Source organism: Colias eurytheme, chromosome 23 (assembly GCF_061535395.1).
Source record: "Colias eurytheme isolate Ceu_HAF_F1 chromosome 23, ilColEury1 Martin Lab GWU primary, whole genome shotgun sequence".
In the NCBI taxonomy this organism is placed as follows: domain Eukaryota; kingdom Metazoa; phylum Arthropoda; class Insecta; order Lepidoptera; family Pieridae; genus Colias; species Colias eurytheme.
In genome coordinates, this window is record NC_143002.1 from 6,903,077 (window position 1) to 6,909,961 (window position 6,885).

Sequence of the window (6,885 nt, forward strand, 5' to 3'; positions counted from 1 at the left end):
ATGCAAGCGAAGATGTAGTTTGATGGCAAAAGATTTTGGTCAAAAATATCAGATGTAGGATTTTATTTGCATTTTGATAAATTTCGCGTGTATTTAGTAAAAACAGATGATTGCTTGAATTAGGACAATAACTGTTAAAAAAAATAAAAAATGTCGACCCGGGCGGTCTCTTTTCCAGCTACGTAGGTAGTTAATTAATAAAAATCAATTTACCATTTAATGTTTATTGATAAATAACAATGCGGTTGTGCGTATAGACTAACAAAAAAGAGTAATGTAAAATGCAATTACATCTAAGTACAACTAGTTAAGAGTCATCAATCATTTTGCAATTGTAATTTTCCAAGCTGATAAAATAACAAGTGGACAGTACTTGGCCATTTTGTAATTTTATATTGTTAATTATCATTTCTAGTTGGATGGTTTTTACTATAGGTATTCTATGGCGAGATAATATGTTACTAAGAGCCGAGAGCGGGAAAAGGAACATAATTTAAAAGAAAAATAAATAATAATATTAGTCAATACGGTTTTAGTGAAGAGATTAGAATTTATCTTATTCTTATTCTTTCGCTTAAAGAACTCGTATGGGAATGTATCTATCTATTTCACCATAGTGAAAAGTAGCCTATGTCACTCCAGCCTCCTCTATCTCCAGCCACAAAAATCATAAAATCACTCCGTTACGACGTAAAAGACAAACAAATAAACAAACTCATTTCCGTATATTTTATAAACATTATAAAGTTTTAATATATCGTCAATCACAGGGGCCTTAGGATTATCATAGATTAGAAAGGATTAGAATAATAATTGATAAAAAATTTGTATACATCAGTAATAATAGTACCTATTACAAGTCAATAAATCCAATCGAATACAAAATTACACTTATAGATACCTATTTGTGCCTACTTTGTGGGCGTGAAACTATATTTTAACAATAAAACACTATGTTGAAGTGTTTAAAAAATATTTTTTTAAAGTCTAGACAGTAAAGTAAAGGTAGGTACCTACTATAATATTAAATTAATGTTGAAAGGAATTAATCTTATAAGACTAACATATTAGTCTGTATTTTGCACTATAAAGAAATGTTACGCCTGTTTTTCATTGTTTCTAATAGGTACATATTCTCAAAGCTCTTTTATTTTTTTCTCTCGTTCATTGAAATCGTAAACCTACGTAATTAATAAAAATAAAAAATACGCTTAAACAAATTATTCTGTTGTCATCAATCAAAGTGTACAAAGTTTGAATTTAATTTGTCCGTTTAAAGTGAAACAAAAATCAAAATGCAGTCTTAAGGAATCGGGTACATAGAATCATAGCTAGAAGCTATTGTAAGCATGTTAAAAAGGAAACCATTCAACCCCTTTAAAAAGTACACCGTTGCATAAATACTAAAAATTTAATATTCAACAACGACCACAGTCACCATTTACAAGAAATACAAACTTTTCCTTCCGACGTTTCCTGCATTCCACGTTTATCTTGAGACGGCGTCAAACCACTTGATATTAAGTGCTTACACAATGCTACTCGAATTAACATAGTTAATACCCTAATAATAATAATAATATCCCCCCCATGGGATCACCTTGTCGTGGTGGGGGGGCTTACGGGTACTGGGAACAGGATATTGTGGTCTAAACATCTTTCCACCTAATAATTATCACACCTACCTAAACCAACGATCCCAAACGTTGACGTTAAGTTAGACACACCCATTTTATGGAGAAAAATATGGATAGTACAAATAAAAGATATAATTTGCGGCCGCTGCCCGGGGGTCGTCGGGGCACATCTGGAGCCAACGCTGGATGTGACAGCATGCGAACCGTTGGCGACGGGGGACTGAGCAGGCGGGTTCCCCTCGAACAATGGAGGACAGCCGACCGATCATCATCACCATCATCCATTGCATCATCTGAGCATTCACTTTTTTCCAATGCCCCATCACCATCCTCTACTCATACTCTCTTTCGTTCCTCTAATTCCTCTCCCTCTTCCGATTATTCCTTACATTCTACAAGGACAACAACTGTTGTGCAGGAGGCATTAGCCATCGACCCTGCACCCACTGTTGGCCAAATACGTGCGCGAAAAAAATGGACTGAAGATATGAACCGATTCATATGGCGCACATACCTTATAATAACTAAATGTGAGACTACACAAATGAATAACTACCTGGAATCTCTTCATCTACAATTTCATAGTAAATACCCAAACATGCAGGCCACTCGACAAAGAATAGGCGATCAAAAAAGAGCGATTTTACGAAATAAGCTACTGCCACAAGAAACACTAGATCAAATTTATAATGAAGTTACAAAACAAATACAGACTACACAGAACAGTTATAGAATACCCCACAACACAAATGAACCCACACAACAAACATCCATAAATTCCACACAAAATACAAGAATGAAGTGGACAGACGAAATGAATGAAGAAATTATCAGAAGCTACTTAACCGTAACTGAATTAGAATCCGATTTGACAGCCTACCGAAGTAAGTTACATGCTATGTTTATAGAAAAACTACCACATTTGTCACACATCTCAGAACAAAGAATTGCAGATCAAAGACGAATTATATTTAGAAATAAGTTATTTGCACATAAAATCTGTGAACTTAGAAAAGAGGTTGAACAAAATTTATCGGAATCAAATACTAACCTATCGTGCAACATACAACCGGCAATAACTAACAATACTAATTTTAGTTTAAATGAAGAAGTAATAGACACTTTAAACACACTTACACGCCAAGATTCAGGAATTCAATCACACATCGATACATCTATCCCAAATATTTCACACGATAGTCACTTATATAGTAAAATTGAAACTGAATTTAATAATGCAATAGAACGCTTTAAGAATGTTAACCCAGAAACAAGACCATACATACCAAAGCAAAAGCCATCACGAAAACTCTCTCAAATTATAAGTCACCTTAACACAACGGTTATCCCGAAAACTTTAAATCATGAGTTAGATTTTTGTTCACTTCACACTATCATTTATTCGGCTGCTTATGCTGCAGCCCTTTGTAATGGAACAAAGTTTTATAGTAATCAAAATAGAGATAATACCAGCAAAAACAGAAAACCCACTTGGCAAAGAAGAATCGAAAGCAAAATAAAAAAATATAGACTAGAAATAGGCAGATTAACACAATTCATAGCAGGAAATAGAAACAATAAAATCATTAAAACTGTTAACGAAATAAAACTAAAATACCGTTCACATTCCCAACACGAGGAGCCAAACACAGAACCGCAACATTTTCTTGACACTTTAAAGCAAAAGTTAAATGTAGCCTCATGTAGATTAAAAAGATACACCAATTGTACAAAACGTAAACAACAAAATTTTACCTTTGTAAATAATGAGAAGCTTTTCTATAGAAGCCTTAGCGACAATCGTTCTGAAACTATTCAGACTTTTGACGCACCATCATCGCAAGAATTTCATAAATTTTGGGCCGATTTATGGGAGAATCCGGTAGAACATAACACTAACGCCACATGGTTAACAAAAACTGCTGATACAACTCACATCTCATCAATGGAGTTTGATAACCTTCCCATAGACACTTTCCTTCAAGTTATCAATCGCACTCACAACTGGAAAGCCCCTGGCACTGACAACATACACAACTACTGGTACAAGAAACTCACATGCACACAACCATTTATTCACGCCCACATAAACAAATTTATACATTCACCAGACATGTTACCTGAATTTATTCTACATGGAGTAACATACATGATACCAAAAGGTGGAGACCCCCAAAACCCTGCAAATTACCGACCAATAACGTGTTTACAGACTATATATAAAATAATAACAGGATGTATTAGTCACCTAATTTACCACCATCTTGATAACTATCACATACTCGCGGAACAACAAAAGGGTTGTAGAAAAAATAGACAGGGTTGTAAGGAACAGTTAACTATAGACGCAATCGTAATGAAACAGGCACATACCAAAAATAGAAACATTCACACTATGTACATTGATTACAAGAAGGCGTTTGATTCTATTCCTCACAGTTGGTTACTTCAAATTCTAGAACACTATAAAATTCATCCTATGCTTCAATCATTTCTAGGTACAGCCATGCTTCATTGGCAAACAAAGCTTAAATTACAATATCAAAATGTATCATTAACTACAGAATCGATTAAAATCCAAAGGGGTATCTTCCAGGGAGATGCCCTCAGTCCACTGTGGTTTTGCATTGCCCTTAATCCATTGTCAGAATTACTAAATAACACTAATTTAGGTTTTAAATTAAAACATAATGGTTCATACTTCACTCTTTCACATTTACTATATATGGACGATATCAAAATATACGCCACAAATAGCCAGGGACTTAAAAAACTTGCAGACATTACACAGACATTCTCTACAGATATTAAAATGCAGTTTGGGGTGGACAAGTGCAAAATACATTCAGTTATTAAAGGAAAATCACAATATAATACATATTTACTTGATAGCGGTGAGCAAATTGAACCCATGGACGAATACAGTACATATAAATATTTAGGTTTCCATCAGTCAAGGCAAATTCATCAAAAACGGGCGAAATTAGATTTAATAAAAAAATTTAAAGTAAGACTTAACCAAATATTACGAACACAACTTCATTCACGCAACACTGTTAAAGCTATAAACTCCTACGCGATACCAGTTCTTACCTACTCTTTTGGGATTATAAATTGGTCCCAAACAGATTTATTAAAATTACAACGTATAATCAACACACACATGACAGCACACAGAAAACACCATCCCAGGACCTGCATACAACGCCTTACATTGCCACGCTGCGATGGAGGGCGCGGTTTAATTGACATTCAGAATTTGCACAATAATCTAATAGTAAAACTAAGAACATACTTTCAAATCATGTCAGAACATTCACAATTACATAAATACGTTACAGAAATAGACACTAAACTAACCCCACTAAATTTAAGTAATAAAAACTTTCAACCCAAATTATACAATAAACAACAGAAACTGAATTTGTGGTCACAGAAATCTCTACATGGGAGACATCATGCCGACCTTGGTCAACAACACGTGGATAGAGATGCATCGAACGAATGGCTGAAGCGTGGCGAACTGTTCCCGGAGACTGAAGCTTTCATGATCGCCATTCAGGATCAAGTCATAGATACCCGCAATTATCAAAAACATATCATCCGCATTCCTAACTTGCCAACTGATTTGTGCAGAAGATGTCATAGTAGCTCGGAAACTATCCAACATATCACCGGTGCTTGCAAATCCATAGTACAAACGGACTACAAACATAGACACGATCAGGTGGCAGCGATCATACATCAAAATCTGGCTCACAAACATTCCTTTGTTTCCAAAAAAATCGCCTACTACAAATATAAGCCTAACACAATCCTCGAAAATGACACTATTAAAATTTACTGGGATAGAACAATCATTACAGATAAGACTATACATTTTAACAGGCCGGACATAACAATATTTGACAAAACTAAAAACACAGTATTACTAATTGATATAGCAGTATGTAACACACACAATCTTCTTAACACATACACTGAAAAAATGTCAAAATACATTGAGCTCGCTACTGAAATTAAACGACAATGGCAAGTACACACTGTTAACATCATCCCCATTGTAATATCTACAACCGGTGTCACCCCAAAGTCACTCATTTCAAATCTGAAAATACTCCAAATGCCGTTATCTACACTTTCACTTATACAAAAAGCAGTCATTCTTAACACCTGTCGTCTCACAAGAAAATTTCTTAGCAATACACCCACATCTACTTAAGTATCATGTAAACCAATGCACTTGGCTCAGGCCCGTGTATTGGTTTTAATTTGACCCTCGAAAGAGGAGAAAAAATAAATATAAAGAGAAAAATAATAATATGAATAAAAAAACGTATTTTATTAAAGCTGAAAGAAGAGAACTCTATATTTATTTAAGGACGCTCCTGAAAATAAGTTAGCTTATGGAAGACTATGGAAGTAATAATCCATTAAAATAAAAATTGAATTCAGACATTTTGATACTAGGTAGAGCTATTTTTAATGTAAATCTCAAAATTCGACTGGATATTACTATTTATACCTATGTACCTATGTACTAACTTATATTTATTTTGTAATCAGTGCTTTTAAGTTAAGAAATATATGGTTACTCTCCATGATACTGATGTTAGCCTAAGTCAAATAAAAAAATTGGATGAAAATTGCTTTTAAAAATAGCTCTAGCACAAATAATATAATACACGCTCTACCTAGTAGACTACAGACCCATGTTGAAAAAAATATGGGTCATTTGAACCACCTATCTAGAACGGCTCTTATATCGTTCTAGATAGGTCACCTGGTGGTTCAAATGACCCATATTTTTTTCAACATGGGCCTGTAGTCTATAGTAGACATTAAATATTTCTGAATTATATTTTAAGGGCGAATTATTTCCATAGTCTAATAATCTTGTAGATATTGATTAATAATATATTCTATTAATCAATATTTTTCTCTCCAAATCTTTATTGAAGTAAGATCAAGTAATCCGAGCGTAATACTTATACCTATGTATATCTTTAGATTAAGATTAATTAGCTATTAAGATAATACATTTATTTTCTAGATTAGTCTAACAACAAAACAAATCTAACAAATAAATCCCAATGACTTTTGGTATTGGAAATCTTTCGATAGGTAATAAACGTTGCAATTACAAATTCGGCATCAGATTTACAAATGTAATTATAGATAAAACGAACACACACCAAGGAAAATTACCTTTTATCTATCATAAGAGACCCTTTGGTTTATCAGACAA